Source organism: Kogia breviceps, chromosome 10, assembly GCF_026419965.1.
Source record: "Kogia breviceps isolate mKogBre1 chromosome 10, mKogBre1 haplotype 1, whole genome shotgun sequence".
Classification (NCBI taxonomy): Eukaryota; Metazoa; Chordata; class Mammalia; order Artiodactyla; family Physeteridae; genus Kogia; species Kogia breviceps.
In genome coordinates, this window is record NC_081319.1 from 90757779 (window position 1) to 90777391 (window position 19613).

Here is a 19613-nt window from a genome sequence, read left to right on the forward strand (position 1 = left end):
GTAACTTCTGGTTCTTACTGGAACCCACTCACGTGGAGGGGGGCCCAGCAGAGACAGGTCAGAAGGGCCCCCCGCCCAGGCCCTGCAGCATGAAGCTTAGTTTTGCAGGTATCAATGGGACAACTGGTAGCAGAAGACATGCTCCTGGCAGGGTACTGAAGGTCAAATCAGGGCTGGCAAACTTTTTTGTAAATAAGTTGGGCTTTCAGATCTTCCTCCTATTGGGAGTCAAATAGTTCATAGTTTGGTGGTACTACCTGGGTAAGAAGTCCATTATTGGATCGACAGGTAACATTTTAAGTTGCTTGCACGTTGGTAGGAATTAGGCTTTTTCTGTGTGATCAAATTGATGCTAGCCAGATGAGAGGACTGGCCCCCCAGAGGGGGCTGTGGTGGGCAGGGCCACCAAAAAGGATAAAAGAGGAAACACAAATGTCCAGCCTCCAGAACTGTGAAAAACTAAATTTCTGCTGTTTAAACTATCCATTTGTAGTACTTGGTTACAGCAGCCCTAGCAAACTAATACATTTTCCTTGCTTTAGTCTCTTTATTTGTGTGAAGCTCTGTAAAAGATTTTTTTCAAAATTTTTTCTCCAAATACTTTGCTTCTTTTTGTGATGAGCTACAACTATAAATTCAGCCCACATCCAACCCTGTTGGATCATTCGAGGTATATTAAAGTCTATCTCAGTCTTGTTCTTGATGAGACACTTATCAAGTCTGCCACTGAAAACTTATACCTAGAGGAGATGCTGAGATATTCCTAAATGTAAAGAAAGTTCATGGAGCCAGAGATGATGATAACTTATTATCTGTCAGTGCTTACCATCCATCAGCACCTTAAATGCACAGACTCAATTCTTATGACAATTCTATGACTTGAATTTTAATGCAGACTAATGAATAGTTACTACTCTATTCCTCTTTACATGAGAAAGATGAAGCATAGAGAAAATAGGGTGCTTTCTTAAGATCATACAACTAGTAACTGAATAAAAGGAATTTAAATCTCAGCAATTAGATGCTAGAGCCTGAGCTTTTAATCACTCTGCTATTCTGCCAAGACATTTCATTTTAGCAATGGAAAAACAAACTGAAGTTGGAACCCTACCTCACACCACATATAAAACTAGATTTAAGACCTAAATGTAAGAGCAAACTATAAAATTCCAAGAAGAAAACAAAGATATGTCTTTTTGATCTGTCATTAGACAATGATTTCTTAGACATGATACCAAATGCACAAACAGAAAAAATTTTTAAACTTTTGCACTTCAAAGGACAGTATCAAGAAAGTTCAAAGACAATCCACAGAATAGGAAAAAGTATTTGTAAATCATATATCTGATAAAGGTCTAGTATCCAGAATATATAAAGAACTCTTAAAACTCAACAACAAAAAGACAAACAGCCCAATTAAAAATAGGCAAAGGACCTGAATAGATATTTTCCCAGAGAAGATATACAATGGCCAACAGGTAAAGATGCTCAATATCATTAGTTATTAGGGAAATGCAAATCAAAACCGTGATGAGATGCCACCTCACACCTTCTAGAATAGCTATAATTTTAAAAATTTAAAAGACAATAACAAGTATTAGGTATAAGGTGGAGAAATTAGAACCTCTTACCTTACTGATAGGAAAGTAAAATGGTGCAGTTGCTATAGGAAACGGTATGGTATGGCAGTTCTTCAAAAAGTTAAACTTAATTACCATGCAACCCAGCCGTTTTCCTCTTGTATATATGCAAGAGAACTGAAAACATATTTCCACACAAAAACATTTTCATGAGTGTTCTGAGAAGTATTATCATAATAGTCAAAAATTGGAAACAAACCAAATGTTTATCAACTGATGAATGTATAAACAAAATGTGGTATACCCATACAATAGAATATTACGCAGCCATAAAAAGGAATTAATTAATCATACGTCTATACCACAGATGAACTTGGAAAACATTACACTACATGAAAAAAGTCAAACACGAAAGATCACATATGATTCCATTTATATGAAATGTCCAGAACAGGCAAAGCTATAGAGACAGTAAATTTGTGGTACCCCACTGTTCATTGCAGCACCGTTTACAATAGCCAAGACATGGAAGCTACCTAAATGTCCATCGACAGAGAAATGGATAAAGAAGAGGTGGTACATATATACAAGGGAATATTAGCCATGAAAAAGAATGAAATAACACTATTTGCAGCAACATGGATGGACCTAGGAATTATAATACTAAGTGGAGTAAGTCAGACAGAGAAAGACAAATATCATGTGATATCACTCATATGTGGAATCTAATTTTAAAAAATGATACTAATGAACCTATTTATAAAACAGAAACAGACTCACAGATTGCAAAAACAAACTTAGTTACCAAAGGGGAAACATGGCAGGGAGGGATAAATTAGGAGTTTGGGATTAGCATACACACACTACTGTATATAAAATAGATAATCAACAAGGACTGACTGTAAAGCGCACGGAACTCAATATTCTGTGATAAACTATACGGGTAAAGAATCTGAAAAATATAACTGAATTACTTTGCTGTACACCTGAAACTAACACAACATTGTAAATCAACTATACTCCAATAAAATTTTAAAAATCAAAAGTTAAAAAAAAAGAGAAAATAGATTAGTGGTTGCCAGAGACTGAGTGAAGGCGGAATGGGGAGTGACCATTAATAGGCTAGGGTTTCTTTCTGGAACACTGAGAATGTGGTGGTCGCACATCTTTGTGAGTATATTCAAACCCACTGAATTGTATACTTTAAAAGAGTGAATTTAATGGTATGTGAATTAAATGTCCCTAAAAAAATGTAGGTCCCTTAAATAAACTTTAGCCAAGATAAAAGCAAAATAATTTCAGATGTGCTGTATTTGTTTAATGTCTTCGGGGGAACAAAAGGTCTGTCCCTTTCCATTAATATGTATGTACATTAAAAATAATTTTAAAGCTCCAAAGGGGACTTTCAAAATGACTTAAATAGCTGTCGCACATACTGATAATATAGTTATGTGAAATAGTTGGAAAACTAAGCTGTTTTGTGGAAAAAGGAAATTTCAACTTTGCTTTGAACTAAAACTTCCTCCAGATAATCGAGAACTAAAACTAACCAGATTTAACATACATTTAAAAAAAACTCAGTACATTCAAATAAGATTTATAGATATTGAAAATGTAGAAGTTTGGGTTTGGACTCTGCCACTGATAAAAGACCTTGGGCAAGTTTTCTAATCTCTTTGAACGTGAGTTTTCCTATTTGTGAAATAGGCAAAATAATATCTGCTGTGCAGGGGATTTGCCAACATTCAACGAAATAACAAACTCACAGTACCTGATGCGTATTTCATTTCACGGTGGCTGAGTTGATGATGATGAGGAGGAGGGATGCAAAGGATCCCAAATGAGCTAAGTTCCTGCAGACCCAACAATCCCCAGCAGCACAGGGCCAGACATGAAGTAGGTCCTAAAGAAACACATGTGAGTTGATCAGTTCTTTCCTACTGGAAACCACACAAATTAAAAACATTTGTCTTCTGATTTGTCATCTCTTTTCAAGGGACCTGCTACCCCTAGGCTTTAGCATATACTCTTTAACTAGCAAATGCACCCTCCCCACTCATTAATACTGGCTCAGGGCAAGCTACGCTAAGATATTATTTTCTTTTGATTATATTTTCCCCATCTAAGAATGTTTACTCATTCTGTATTATGCCAAACCGCATAATCTGGAAGAAGGTACTACAACTCCAGTTGGAAAGACCTAATTGGGTTTCAGCCATTGCTGGGAAAGTTGTAGTCCTTAGTCTTTACTTAAAATCATTACTATTTTAACTGGCCAGGTGCCCTTTGTTCCCAGATTAATAATCTCTGCATCATGCCTGAAGCCTTGAAGTTATTTTCACTTTTACGCTAAATTTCACCAGATTCTTTTTGAAAGAAAAGCACACCCTCATTATCAGAGGTCAAAACTCCTGTGCGTTTTTCTAGTCACCTATTTCAGAGGCCTAAGCTTTTGAAAAGAAATCTCACTGCATTGGTTTTAGTTCTCTTTGGCCCATCCATTGAGCCAGCTATTTTCACTGGCAAAAGGAAACAATATTTGGTTACTGTTCATTTATTTGTTTCAGAGAAACTTTGTCATACCCCAGTTTAAACCATACGTATTAGCATTAGTCTAGAAACGATGCAATATTTTGGGACCAAATCAGTTTCAGACCACTGCATTGGAATATTACAATAGACTGAATTATATACAGCAGGTTCAAGCTAATATGGCCCCCTCCCCAAATTACTAAAAAGTCTAAAAGTAAAAACAAGCTGATGTCAAAGCAAGTGTTGTTTCTTCAATAAAGTGTTTAATCAAATGTAAAATTTTGAAGCTATTCAGCTAATTCTCAAGTGTTCCATGGTAATTAACCGGGCTACTGAAAACCTAAAGTAATCCAAAACCTTTGCTTTTGCCTCCTCCAAGATAAACTTTGAACCCATTCTTGGTAACATGGAAAATAATGTATTGGTTTCCATGCCTTTCTTTTCCCCTGTCACCCTCTCACCTCCAAGTTCTGAAATAGCCCAAAGTCCGAGATATGTTAATGGCCAACCCAAGGGCAAGTTAACTGATGGCTTGTGAAATTTGCCTCTGAAAATCTGAAGTCGACTGCAATTCCAGGAAGATTTCTGAGGAAGAGACAGTCTACTCGATCAGTTGAGGTGGCTCCAGGTAACCCTGTCACCATGGGGCCCACCGTGGGCCCATCAGCCCAGTTCTGGCCCCTGTGGGAGGGAATGAAATTGCCCTTGGATGTTAACTCCTCTCCCCAGCTTCCTCTCAACAGCCTATTATTGATTTATTGTCTGTATATTTGTCTAAACCCTAAAGCTATTTATCTTTTCACCAGGGTAACAAGTGCTGTATGTATTCAATCTACTACATAAGATAGAACTTCTTTTCTATTTTTCCCTTAAACGAGCTCCTTTAAGCTTCAAAAAGATTCCGAGATTTGGGGAACAAGTTCTTACACAGATTTTCTCTACCTTTCATGATTTTATGGATTTTCATCAGTTCCCCTCAGCTTTAGTCTTTTACCGCCAGTACTTTCATCCCAGCAGTCAACACGAAAGAGGTGGGAGAGAAGGAGAGAAGACAGTAAACTATGGGGGTGGGGGGAGAGTGGAATAAAAGACACAGGATGGGGAAGCCGGAGAAAGATGAAGGCTTGAAGGGTTGGCCATCGCACTAGAAAAGGCTTCTGGTAAAATAACAGTGATACCTTGGAAGAAAGTGTTTCACATTCATTTATTTAGCCATTTCAAGTGGTATGTACTAGACAGGAAGAAAGAGATACAGGTTAGACCCATTGCTACACATGCCAGTAGCATTAAAAACATTCTTGCTTTACTAAAGACTTTATACATCACATATATTGAAAGCTCACTGACAAAAACAAATCCCATATTGTAGGGTTCCTTTTATGTGAAATACCCAGAATAGGTAAATCCATAGAGACAGAAAGAAGATGAGTATTTGCCAGGGGCTGGAGTGAGGGAGGGAGTCGAGGGGGAGGTGGTGGTGGTGGCTGCTTAATGGGGGTGGGGTTTCCTCTTGGGGTGATGAAAATGCTTAGAAACCGGATAGAGGCGATGACTGCACAACACGGTGAATGTATGAAACACCACTGAACTGTATACTTTATTTTATTTTTTTGTGATACGCGGGCCTCTCACTGTCGTGGCCTCTCCCGTTGCGGAGCACAGGCTCCGGACGCGCAGGCTCAGCGGCCATGGCTCACGGGCGCAGCCGCTCCGCGGCACGTGGGATCTTCCCGGACCGGGGCACGAACCCGTGTCCCCTGCATCGGCAGGCGGATTCTCAACCACTGCGCCACCAGGGAAAGCCCTGAACTGTATACTTTAAAATAGCTAATTCTATATTATGTGAGTTTTCACTCAAATTATAATCCAGTCTCATTATGTATACTATATACATGCATATAAATATATATAAGTTGCATTCAACTTAACAAATATGAGCGTCAATGATATGCTAACCACTTTGCAACTATTGGGGGTTCATCAAGGAAAAAGATACAGCTCTTCCGGGAGTTTTTAATGAACTAACCATGAAATCACCCTGCAGTGTGAGAAGTACTACAGGGAAAGCACAGACAGCTGTGGGAGGGGCGGTTCACAGAGACTTAGAGGGTCATGGAAGGCTTCCCGCAAAAGTAACATTTAAATGGAATGAAAAGGTGCCGTTCATTCCACAAACCTGTACTAGAAGGTGTGAGTCACTGATACAGGCCCTAGGGACACAGCCGTGAACAAAATGGAGTCCTGCCCTCACAGACCTTACATCCTCGTAGGAGAGACAGAGGATACAAGTATAAGTGATAAATGCCATGGAGAAAAATAATATAGGTCAGGGGCTAGAGAGGGGTACGTGGGGGGCAAAGGTCCAAGTGCAGCTTTAGACAGTTGGGTCAAGGGCTCCCCCACCAGTAAGCTGAGACTTGAGCAGAAACCCCAAGTTAGTGAGGGTGGAAGTCGGGTGGCTGTCTAGGGAAACAGCAGTCCAGGCAAGTCATAGCAAGTGCAGAGACTCAGATGCAGGAGAATTCTCGGTGGGCTTAAGGAAAAACAAGGAGGACGGTAGGTCTGGAACACAGTGAGGAAGAGGAAGAGGGGCAGGAAATGTGCACCTGGGAGCATCACTGTGGCCTCTCATCCGTCAGACACTGGCTCGACTCTGAGATGGGAGGACTCTGGATGATCCTAAGCAGAGCAGCAATCTAAAACGGGCTCCTCTAGCTGCTGTGCTGAGAAAGCGGATGAAAGGGCACAAGAGGGGAAGCAGGAAGATGAGTCAGGAAGCTGTTGCGTTTAACCAGGCGAGAGACAAGGCAGGGCTTGGGCCAGATACAGACGTGGGGGCAGCAGGAAATGACCTGATCCTGGGTTGATGTCCTCTGAAGGTGGAACCAACAGTTTTGCGATGGATTAGATGTGGGTGATGAGGGATGGGATGATACCAAGGTTTTGGCCTGATCGTGGGGAAGAGTGGAGTTGACATTTGCTGAGAGGTTGAAGACTGCAGGAAGAACAGGTGTGCTGGATGGGAATCAGGGGTCAAGGTTCTGAACACGTGAGGTTTGAGATGCCCAGGAGACATCCCAGGTGTGACCCTGGAAGAAGGAGCAGGAGTTCAGGTAAAATTCTGGATTAGAGGACACGGCATGTTGGGAGACATCAGCAAACAGATGGTATTTAAACCCTGAAACTGAAGGAGATCACCTAGGAGTGAGTTACCCAATGTTTGAAAGTCAAGTAAGAAACAGACAGCCCCGAGTCTTAGGCTGAGCAGATCGTTTATGTGGGGAGGGAAACAGTTGTTACAGAGCTTGGAAACTCAGCAAGCGTTTACATGCCAGATGCCGTTTTCACCAGCCGTCTCAAAATGGTTCGGGAAAGAGTCAACACACGTGTACAGACAGGAAAGGTGTCATATCTCCAAAGACAGACAGGAGCTGATTTAAGCAGGAGAGACTGGACAGTCATGGCTCACAGCTTGCTGCCGCCCTGCCTGCTCTTGCTCTACAGATTTCAGGGACGTGGTGTTCTTAACAGGAACTGTATCCCGTTCAAGAAAGCTACAAGCACGGGATGGATTGCCTCTGACTTTATCCCATCTTGTTTTGTTTCATTTTATTATTTTGAGTGAGCACTTGTGTTTCCAGTAATTGGAGAAACTTTTCAAACTATATAGCATGAGATTTTTTTAACCAGCAAGATCATTTCTTTTTCACTCTATTCAGCTAGCAGAAAGGTAAGGAACAGACCAACTTTTGCTGTCAGGGGGACTGGTGGTTACTCAGGGCTCCATCTCCAGATAGACCTAGGTATCAGTGGCCCCAAATGCCCAATCCCTCCTCTAGCTGGCCTAAGTGCTAGAAGACCCTTAGGACAGGAATCCCCGCCTAACACGAACCTGGTGATCAAACATCATTTGCAACACTACGCCAGTGCACGTGTTACCGAACCAAATTCATCTGCCCGACTTGCGGCAAGCCAGACGCTGAGCACCGAGGTTTGCAGCAGAGAAAGGGTTTACTCCTGAGGCAGCTGAACTAGGAGACGGGAGAACAAGTCTCAAATCTGCCTCACCAAGGCGAGGGGCTTGGGGTATGTGTGGGTGGAGAGTATAAGGTGTTTGGAGGTACAGGAAGAGGTGAGGGAATCGCTGCTCTACACAGGCCTGTCTGAATGACGTGCTTTTTCGTGGGATGCATGTTCAGGAAATGGCGGCGTTAGCATGTCTGAGGGTGGAGTTTGTGACCCTCTGACGTCAGAAGGTTACTGAGCGGACACTTGTGCATGCCCAGTTGTCGGGTTGGTGGTCTTAATTGGCTCAGATTCGAACTGGACAGCAGCTGACTCCAAGTTCCTGAGAAACAACTTAATCAACCATTACCACAGCAATCCATACGTCAGAAGTGTTATCTATAGGGGGCAGTTAAAGGAGTCTTGTGATATATATATTGCCTGAGCTATGTGAAGCTAGGAGGGTATGCAATTTTCAAGAACAATTAGTCAGTGAAGGCAGGTTACAGGATATTATTAATTAATTAAGCTATAGTTTAAGGGATCTAACTGATGGTTGCCCTCAGTTTCACAGAAATTATACTGCCTGTTCTCATGTAGTTTCCACGTGAAGAGTTCTTTATGGTAACCCTGCAGGTTGTTGGTTGGTCTGTCTTACTAATTTTTCTTTGGCTCTCACTCACCCAGAATTTCCCATTATTGACCCAGAACTCCCACATTTACTGGTTACCTTATTAAAGTTAGACTCTGCATTTCATAATCTACAGTGGTAACACTTCTGTTCAATTTGCTGACACGCTGAACCTGACCAAAACTGCTTGGACCGGGATCCCTATAAGAACCGTTGACTGCATTTATTCCTTTACCGGGGCAAAAAGCTGCCATTTCCTTTAGGACAAAACATCCTTCACAGCAAAACCAGATCTGTTTCCTAGCAAAGCGACCAAAACCCCTGACAACTATTGCCCGTGGACACTCATAACATCAGCTGCCCTGACAGAGCTAACCAGACAAAGAGAGGGGTTGGGTGGCTGCTGCCTGGTAGGATTTAAGGCCAGGGGAGAGGCTCCCATGCAGAACTCCCTCCCAGGCCAGCTGAGCCCTGCTGCCTGAAACTCCACCACGAGTGAATCATTTCTTTACAGTACACATTGCCTTTTGGAAAACATTCTTCAAAGAGGTATCGTATTTAAGTCAGTTGGTGGCTAAGAGGGTGGTGGTGGGAATTACAAAGAGAGGCGAGGAGGAAGAGAGTTGAAATGAAGGTGGTAACGTACAACTTTGTGTGCTGAGAGCCTTATTAAGGATTGTATTGCAACACTGGTGTAAACAGGGTAGGTAACGATTATGAGAGAATGATTCCAGTATGGCTCAAACCCACAGGCTCACGCCTAATGTGCTCTTGTTATTTATTACATATTTGTAGGAAAGCTTAATAAATAAGTGAAGATTCAACCTGATTTCTAATTGGCCTACTAATTCCATATAAATTATAGGTTTTGATTAAGACAGTGATTCTCAGCTGTGGGCAGTTTTGCCCTATCCTCCCAGGGGTCAGGGGCAATATCTGGAGACATTTGTGGTTGTCACAAGTAGGGGATGGGAGCGGGTGTTACTGGCATCGAATGGGTGGAGGCCGGGGATGCTTCTAAACATCCTTCAAGGCACGTGAAAGCCTCTTCCAGAAAACAGTGATCTAACCTAAAATATCAATTGTGCTGCAGTTGAAAAACCCTGCTTCAGGGTTATAGGTGAGTAGCCAGGATGGTAGAAATGACAGAACTGTCATGTAGTAATTTCTAGTTACATCTTGCACAGGAACAGGAATGCATGGATATAGAGCACGAAGGCAAAAAGAGGTGCTGAATGTTGTTCATCTTCAGAACTTCATCGTTACATCCAGCCCCACAGTCTGCTATTTGGAGAGTTGGTTTTTGGCCTCTACATTTAATCTATTCATCACCGTCTCAGAAGCCAGAAGCAGCAGGTTAGGAATCTTAGCCAATTCATTTTACGAAGCTCTGGGCCCCTGTTTCAGTGACACCTCTAATCAGTAAGTTCTATGGGAGGAAATTTCCTATAAATCAATCACTCAATTGATGGATCTTGGTGAGGGCAAGAATGCCTTAGTTCCCAGCTTCTAACAGCTCCAGCCAAATTCACGGCAGACAGATGCCATGAGAAGCCATCTTCTTCTCTAGCCTCTTCCGTATTTCCTTCCCTCTGATGAGAGTAATTCCCTCCCACCGCCCCTCCAGCACCGCGTGCACTCTTTAGCCCTCACCTGTTCACCTTCTTCTCCATCCCACCCCCTCCTCTCCCAGGAGCAAGAGCAGGTAACTAAGAGCTGGCACAGAAGGAGCCGCCATCACTCACTTCCCGTTACTGATCAACGCACTTTGATAGCAACTCATCCACGACCTCATAGGGTACTTGTGGAATAAAAGGATTTCTCCATTCCACCTTCCACTTTGGCAAAGCCACTCTAAAAGCAGCAGAGAACTCTTGAGAGAGGGCAAACCAAATTTGAAAATTTCACTAAGCCTACTGCTTTGTCCGAAGGTAAGTCTGATTTGGTCTTGAAAGCTCCATTTGGGAAAGAGGAGAGGTGTCATGACCAGTGCATGCTCAGAAGGGACCAGCAGTGAACCTCTGTTACCTGACACCCCCTGACTTAGGGAAGACCTACCAACTTGGCCAACCTGGGAGTAGAAGTTTTTTTCAATCCTTCCTGAACAATCCACACCCTTAAAAGAACAGCCTCTGCTAGCTATCTGCTCCCTGCAAGCTTTCTTCTGGTGTTGGACAATCGATCAATCAACCTTAGCTCCAAGGTTTCTGAAACACATTTTGAATATCTTCTTGCACATGTGACTGGAACCTACATCACTATCGGATGACTCTTTTTCTTTTAATGCCAGAAGTGCCCTGATGTAGCCCCACGGAGCCCTCCTTTAACCCTCCTATATTCTGACTCTGATTGTTTAGTTTCTGATAATATGTGTCCCTGGAATGCCCCTCCTGGCTAATGGAAGCATCACTGTACTGCAGTCACAATCCTTCTTTAGGAGACTCTGGTTTTAACCCGATTGGAACCTGACTGGTATCTGCAGGATAAAAGAGAAATGTTGCTGAGTAGTCAAGAGAATTTGTCCAGACCTCCAGCCACAGGGAGAAAAGGAAGGAGGGTGGGAAGGAACCAAACTAATCTTCATTCTTCCAGCAGAGATACAGAGGCTGGGAAACATCTCATCCATAACAACCAAATCATGGCTCACTCCCTTTTATGCTCCTTTCTGTAAGGCACTTAAAGAAGAAGAAAAAAATTAAGTCCCTCTTTTCCCCTTGCCTTTATTCTTTTAGCCAAGTTGTGACAAGCCACTCATTTCTACCCTATAAATTATTTAAAATTCCACCTTCACATTGGGATTGGAAAATCAATCTCCCTGATTAAAAAGTGACCAGCTTCACATTTCTAAATGTCTCTTTAATCTTTTAATTATGTCTGGTTACAGACAGCATGAGTCTCAAAGAAGCAGAGAAATGCACTCTGTGCTAACTCAACTCAAAAGATCTATAAGTCCACCAGCCTTTTTACTTAACCATGCGGCAGTGTTACCGTCACATAGGACTGCTTGTAGAAACACTGCCTGAAGACGACTATCTTAACATACTCTGATTTCAATGTCACGTGTGAAGTTTTGTTGTTTCTAATTTCCCCAACTAAGTTAAATATTATAGCGTCTAACCAGAGACTTTGTAGATGCAGACGCTAGTTTTAATACAAAGCACTGAGGCATATGAATTCATGCACAGGCCTGAGAATTCACCCAAAATCCACCAGCGTAAGTAGGGCAAGCCAAAGCAACCCAGCTAAATGTATACATTTTAAAATTGACTCTGGTGCCAAGATTGTTGGAAGAAGAATTACAATCACTTCAACAACCCAATTCTTCATGAAAAACGACTCCTCTCTAGTGAGCTAGATGAAAAACAGTCTCCAGCAGGCTTTTAAATGTAAGCAACAGATGATGGAGTGCAAAACAAGGAGAGAGGGATCCAGGTATGCCTTACAGTGATTCTTGGAGACGTCATTTATTATGTGTGTTGTTTGAAAATGCGGTGAAGTCTGCGATAATGTGGCCCAAGAAACCAAAGCATTTCAAAGCCCAAAACACAGACATGCAGCCAGCTATTCTTAACTCGATATCCCAAGGACCATCAGCAGAAATCCCTGCTGACTAATAAGCTTGCTTAAACACCCGTAAACCACTGTTTTAAAATATTCTTGCCATGATATGAATTGCACTGTAAACTTCACAGCCCCTCTTCCAAGTGTCTAGCAGAGAAAAAGCACATTTAGCGTTTTGAGGTCCAGTCTAAACAGAGACCAGAACGGAGGCTCCAGGGAGACCCTTCAGAATGGAAATGGACGATTCCGATTCCCTCACTTGTAAGTCTGTGCCTGGTTGGGATGTTTGGGCATATGAAACACAGGGGAATCTGAAGCACCACAAGAGATGGTTGCAGGCAAGAGGCGAGGTTCACTGGGAAGGTTCTATGGCCGTGAACCACTTTGACGGTCTAACCTGCCTTCGGCCTAGCAAGTTCGGTGGGCTTTCTCCATCTCATCTAGGCGGGGAAGTGACAGCGTCCACCGGAGATGATGTGTTCTGTGGTCTTACCACCATGTGCTTGTGATAAGATGAGTCTGTATAACTCCTGAACTTAAAGGACAACCTCCCTATCTATCCTTGTGTTTCAAGGACCACACCTGAAATCTCTTGGAAATAATGAAAACTTGTATTCTCCAAGACTATTCAGAAAAAGATGATTTAAGTCATGTCTCCTATAATGTTGCACAAAATTCTTCTAATCTCAAGTCCCAGATGCCTCAAAAATCCAACCTTGAGCTAAGTTAGACACTCCTGTTGAGTTGATGTGGCCCTGTCATGGCCTAATGATTTCCTTTATACAATCAACTTTTTAAAAATGTTGTGTATTTATGTCCTTATGACTTTATTTTTAATTTTCCTGGTCTGGAGAACACACTGGATCTGTTCCTTCCCATGGGATTGGAAGGATCTTCATCTCAAAGCACTGCCCTTCTGACCTAACCTGAGTTAAATATAAAGGCCAGAACAGTGAAGCAAGACAAACCATGGAACACTCACTAGGCATCTACAGAGGCCAAGTGATAGAGATAAATATACATAGAGATATCCATATAGACATACATTTAAATCTACAGGTATAGCTGGAGAGAGAGAGAGAGTGAGTTTAAAATCAAGTGAAACATACTAAAATAACTAAATAAATACAAAGTAGAATAAAATAAATTCCAAAAGAGAGGAATACTGATTTGTGCAAAAAGGTAATAAATTTCTTTTTTAGGTGTATTGATTGTGAATTTCCTAAGAGGTGGAGATGAGTGTGTAGGTTAGCTGTCATTATCATAAAAGTCATAATTAGAGCCCTGGAAGTAAATGAGATTTCCCTAGGGAAAGAAATGAAAGAGACATGATCAGCAATAATATTGGCAAATCAAAAAGCATAAGCTCAAAGAAGTCCTTATAAAAGAGTTTAATCTAAAAAGGTGTTTCACGGAGTCAGATGTTGCAGAGTTCAAGGAAACACTAACGCAAGAGGCCACTGGCTGGTAGATCCCTTCGGAGCAGGGCGTGTGCCAAGCACAGTGGGAAAGAAATGGGGAAGGCATGGTTTCGGCACACGAAGGACTTCTAACAATAACTGGGAGGACAAAGCTGACCCGAAGAGTGGTAGTAAAACTCAGAGCTGAATTGCGTGATGCCAATTATAGAAGGTGGGAGGTTCTACGATGGTCCGAGATGCCGGCTGCCAAGGAGCCCTAGACCCCACAAAGAGCAAAAGCAGATGCTTCCCAGATTGCTGCAGGAAGGATGACACTGAGGCTAGAACTTTTAAAAAATAAATTGCCCTAATATAATGTAATTGCCCAAGCTAGAAAATGACAAAGGCTGTTTAGCCAAACATTGCTCCCGCATTCATGAATGGAAGATTTGACAGGAAATGCCCCACTCCAGCTCTGTGGATGAAAGCTACCAGGGCATGAAAAGACACATGATTTAAAAAAAAAAAAAAAAGACACATGAACTCTTCATCTCACCATCTCCTCTGACCCTTTATTCTCATTGCAGAGACTCACAGCCAAAGACTCTTATCTGCAGACCTGCCAAAGGAAGTGATTGCCAAAGGGTCTTTTAAATGAAGAATGGAGACAATCTGTTGCCTCTTTTCATTCCGAACCACAGTATTGGATTTGAAGTGCTATTTGGGCATTTAAAAATAATGTTAGTGTTCCTTAGCTCTATTTGCAGCTCTTAGCACTTAGCTCTTAGCACTTAGCAGCACTTAGCACTTAGCTTTATTTGCAGCACTAGAGAACCAGTAATCCAGGAGCTCAGAAAAGAATAGTGGTTTATTAGGATCAGCAGATAGTTAAGAAAATACATTCTAAAGGAAGAAAATAGCAAATGATGATGATTCATATGTCAGGAAAATAACCTCAACTTGTATAATCCAAACATTCTTTGATTTATTCATTCATTCATTAAATATGCATTAAGTGCCAACTTCATGCCCAGCATTGCACCAAGGGTGGGGCTACATGTAAGAAGAGCATATGGTGTCTCCATTTGAGAGGTTCACCCCCTGATGGCAAAGGAAGAAAAAATAATATCTACCATTTATTCTGCACCTACTTCCCATCAAGAAATGCCCATAATCCTTTATCTGGCTTTGTTCATTTAATACCACCAGTCTGGGAGTTAGGTATTATTATCTCCATCTGATATAGCAGTAAACTTCGGTATAGCAAGATTGAGTAATTGACCAAAATCACACAGCCAATATGTAGAATTCAAACCCAGCTCCCCTGCAAAAGACCATATTCTTTGCACTGCACCACAGGGCCTCCTGAAATGAAGAAGACCTTCAACCTGCCCTCAAAGATTAATCACAGACATGTTTAGAAATAATACCAATGATATGATTATTGTAATAACACCATCACTTCCAATGCCTGCCTAGGATTCTTGTCAGCACTGAGGAGCAGTTTTGAACCCACGCACACCACTGGGTCAACTCTGAAGGGCACAGCCTGGGGAGTCTCTCCATGATGAGGACAAGATGTATTTAGAGCTTCTATCCACCTCTGGTGATGCTCCTCTAGGGTACTGGGCCTGCTAAAATATAGCGTCTATCTACCTGTTTACCAATTTATCTGATCTATCATCTATCTATCACATAGAGCTATATATCTAGGATAGAGCATATAGCTATATGGACTCATTTCCAACCTTCACACTAGCCAGAGCCTTGGATCCTACATAAAGAGTATCAAGAAAAACTGACCTAGGCATTTTTATCACCTTCCGGGGGAAATGGTACTCCCATTGCATTGGGTGCATATTTCTAAACTAAGGTGAGTTACATTGCCTAATATTTATCTTTTTTCTTGACAGTCTCTTTCGCTAGACTGTGAAGCTCTCCAGGCTAAGGACTCTTTTTCCTTCATCATGATATTTCCAGCTCATACAGAAGTTTATTGCACTTAGTTGATCATTAAAATGTTTACTGAAGAAAAGAAGAAAACTGCAGCTGTTGTTGTTGTTGTTTTTGAGTTTATTCGTTAAAGGTCTGTGGGCTGGGCTTCCCTGGTGGCACAGTGGTTAAGAATCCACCTGCCAATGCGGGGGCCATGGGTTCGATCCCTGGTCCGGGAAGATCCCACATGCCGCAAAGCAACTAAGCCCGTGTGCCGCAACTACTGAGCCTGCGCTCTAGAGCCCAGGAGCCACAACTACCGAGCCCACGTGCCACAAGTACTGAAGCCTGTGCACCTAGAGCCCATGCTCCGCAAAAAGAGAAGCCACCGCAATGAGAAGCCTGTGCACCATAACGAAGAGTAGCCCCCACTCTCCACAACTGGAGAAAGCCTGAGCACAGCAACAAAGACCCAATGCAGCCAAAAAGAAATAAAATAAAAATAAATAAATTTTAAAAAAGAAGTCTGTGGGCTAACTCCTAGGAGAATGGTTGATACCAAGCCGAATAAAACAAACCCTCGTCCTGGTCTAACCTAGTTAGCACATCCAACTTTCACATATTGTTTAATTTATAAGGGAAGACTGGGTCTGCATGTATTAACCTTGAAATAAATGCTATGTTAATATGATATTTAAATTCCCACTCTGATTTCATTTATCAATATAAGGTCTGACATCCCTTAAAAATAAGCTATAACTCAGAAGTAATCATCAATCCAGTTACAAAATTCATATCCAACTAAATGTGAGACACTGAATACATACATATATATTTATCTCCACTTCCTCCTGGAAACCCACTCACACATCGGTAAAAGAATACAAAAGTATAAACCCACAAGAAATACAACAGCAAAGAGGACATCAGTGGATGAGGATGGAAACGAATATCTGCTATAATGAAAACTACTGGAGGAATGATAACAGTTTAAACAGAACAGAAAAGGCTGGATTCTATGTGCCCATAGAGGCAACCCAATAAAGAACGAGCTAGCCATCCTTCAGAACTCTGGGAAGGCTCAGGACCTGGAGGTGTGGGGCATGCAGAAGATACAGGCATGAGGTCAAGGGTGACTGAAAGTCAACATAAGGCAGCTAGCTCCTTACGTCTCATCATCACCTACCTCCCACCTCCAGAGAAAGGTGACTTATTCTCTCAAAAAAATTGAACCAAACAGGCTCAGGACCAGGGACCCAAGGCACAGAAGACAGAGACACAGGGGCCATTAGCAAAAGTCTGATCACCAAACTCTTCTAGCCTCCTCCCACCTACCACCCAGAAGGCCACAGCCAGGTTTATAATCCCCAGAAAGAGCTTTGGAAAGTCCTACTGTTGAGAAATCAAAGGGCTTAAGAAAAAGACCTGTAGGATTCAGGGATACACTAATAAAAATGTTGGCTTACTGCCCCATCCTTCTATAGTGAATCCCTCAGTTGGTGAGCCTTACATACACACAGAGCATTCAGTTCACATGTGATTCCCTTGTAGCCAAGGGTCACAAGATTGGGGGACAACCTCCAACATGAAAGACAGAGACAAAACCAGCAAACAGAAAACAAGAAAATCAGAGGGAAGAGAGACAATGCAGGGATTAGAAGAACACTTCAAATAAAGTATGCTGAACATCCACAGAGAGGTTAAAAAAAACATATTGCATCTATAAAATAGCACAGGTGCTATAAGAAAAGGAACAGTCCTAGAACACAAAAAAATTCCCTAGAAATTAAAAATATGGGCCCTGATATTTTTTAAATATCAGTAGGAAGTTTGGGAGACAAAGTAGGTGAAGTCTTCCAGAACGTAAAACAAAAAGGTAAAGCAGGCATTTGTGAGCGAAAAGATAAGAAAACGTGAGATTAATCCAGAAGGGTCAATAACTGACCAATAAGAGTTCCACAGGAAAAATCAGGGGGGTTGGGGAATAGGGAGAAACAAACGATTGAAGAAACACTACAAGAAAATTTCGTAGACCCAAAGGATATGGATCTTTAGATTAAAAGATCCAAAAGGATGTGGAACTTGAGATTAAAAGGACCACTTGATGACCAACACGATAAGACCCAACCAAGGCATATCATTTTGAAATTTCAGAACTACAGAACTACACAACACTCACATAAAAATCATGGGGGACCAGGATGACATTAGACTTGTGAATGGAAACATTGGAGCTAGAAGATAATGGTGCAGTGCCTTTAAATTCAGAGTGAGAATTATTTTTAACCTAGAATTCAAATTTCAGCCCAACTATCAAACAAATGCAAGGGTAGAAGAAAGATATTTTCAGGCAGGAAAGCTCTCAGTAAATTTACCTCACATGCACCCTTTCTCAGGAAGGGTGTGCCACTAAAATGAGGGAGTAAAGCAAGAAAGAGGAAAACCAGGAAGGAACCAAGAAGGAGAGGCTCCAGCACAGGAAGGAGGTGAGGAGAATCAACAGGATGATAGCAGAGGGAAGTCCTGGGAGAAGAGTTGAGCCCAAGAGAAAAACCAGTCCAGGTTGGAAAAAAGACATCAAGGGTCCCAGAAAGGAGGTATTTAGAGTCTGATAGATTACCTGTTCTATATATTACTATGTGGAAAGTTGGGGATAGTTATATACAAAACCAGGCTGATGGAAAAAAAAAAAAGGCAATTATTAACTCCAAGAAAAACAAAACGTTGTACAAGAAAGGAAAGGTAATTATAGTGTAATGTTAGCTCAGTAGAGAATATTATTTATACAGTTATAATAATATAAATCCTGAATATTGATTTAACCGAAAAAGGGAACAAGAGGAAGCAGTGTTGTGGGATAGGAGACTTAAGTCCTCCCCAGCTGTAATAGTCACTAAATAATGATCTAGTCAGACACATATATGACTTAGAAATATGGAAGTAAATACCAGAAGAAACTGCTAAAATTAATTTAAAGTAGCTACCTGCAGGGACTAGTGGTAAAGGGGGTGGGGCAGGAGAATAACTGTCTTTATTTTTTAAAGCGCTTTAGTAATATTTGACTCTTAAAATATTTACATTTATTTGGATGCATCTGAAGTTATTTTTAAGCTGCCGTAACTCTGGTTCTAAGGAGGTTTATGATCAACAAATCGGATACACTTCTGCCCTTAAGGATCGTACAATTTAAACACAAATCTGAGAAAAATCATACAGACCATTTTCTAATCTAACAAAGCCTAGGAGATTTCAGAACCAATCAGAATGCATTTGCCCCTCCTACTCTCCAATCTGTAGATACCTTTAAAATGTAAAAAGCTCCATAAGCAGATACGCCCACATTTTCCCCAAGATGTTTAAGAGATTACATAACTACAAAACTTTACCGCAGTCTGAGTGAATCTGTACATGGTAGCACTTGCTCACCAAAGCAGGGAAACCAACTGATGTTAGGCGAATTTGCACTCTTTATCTGAGTATAGATTCAGACGTGGCAGCAAGGATAGGGGAGTTGGAGCCAAATCTTCAAGTACAATAGATGTGCAATTTGATGGATAGGAGGTAGTTCCATCCCTGATTGACAGAGAACAGCTCGGAAAGGAGGAAAGCTGTGGGTTAAACTGAGAGAATGGCCTTGGGGGTTCTCAGAAACCCACAAGGTTTTGGGAAATCAGACACTCAAGAGTCACAGAGAATGTAACCTGCTAATTCATCCCCGAACTGTAATTTCTTCGTCACAGCAGAAATCTCTGGTAGATCAATAAAGACTCTTCTCCTAAAGTGGCACCTCCAGGACCAAGCAGTAGCTGGCCTGCTCACAACAATAATAACGTGTTAATGACTTTGATAAGGGGGATACATATGATTATCACCTCTTAATTACCTTTTGAGCAATGGGAAAGCAGCTGTGGAATACACAAATAAAGGAACCAGGGGAGGAGCTTCCCCTTCAAGTGGTCTCTGTGATTG

The 19613-nt window shown here is 41.6% G+C and overlaps 1 long non-coding RNA gene across 4 annotated transcripts in view; it reads left to right on the forward strand.

Moving 5' to 3' along the window:
• LOC136792033 (uncharacterized) overlaps positions 1-16168 on the forward strand; it is a 78818-nt gene extending 62650 nt beyond the window's left edge. For 2 of the 4 annotated variants that reach the window (XR_010835144.1, XR_010835147.1), the window contains 3 exons: positions 4581-4740; positions 10442-10679; positions 15623-16168. This is a non-coding gene — a long non-coding RNA (uncharacterized lncRNA). The remainder of the gene's footprint in view (positions 1-4580; positions 4741-10441; positions 10680-15622) is intronic. The other 2 variants (XR_010835145.1, XR_010835146.1) reach the window with 1 other exon arrangement.
• The last annotated feature ends 3445 nt before the right edge of the window (positions 16169-19613 follow it).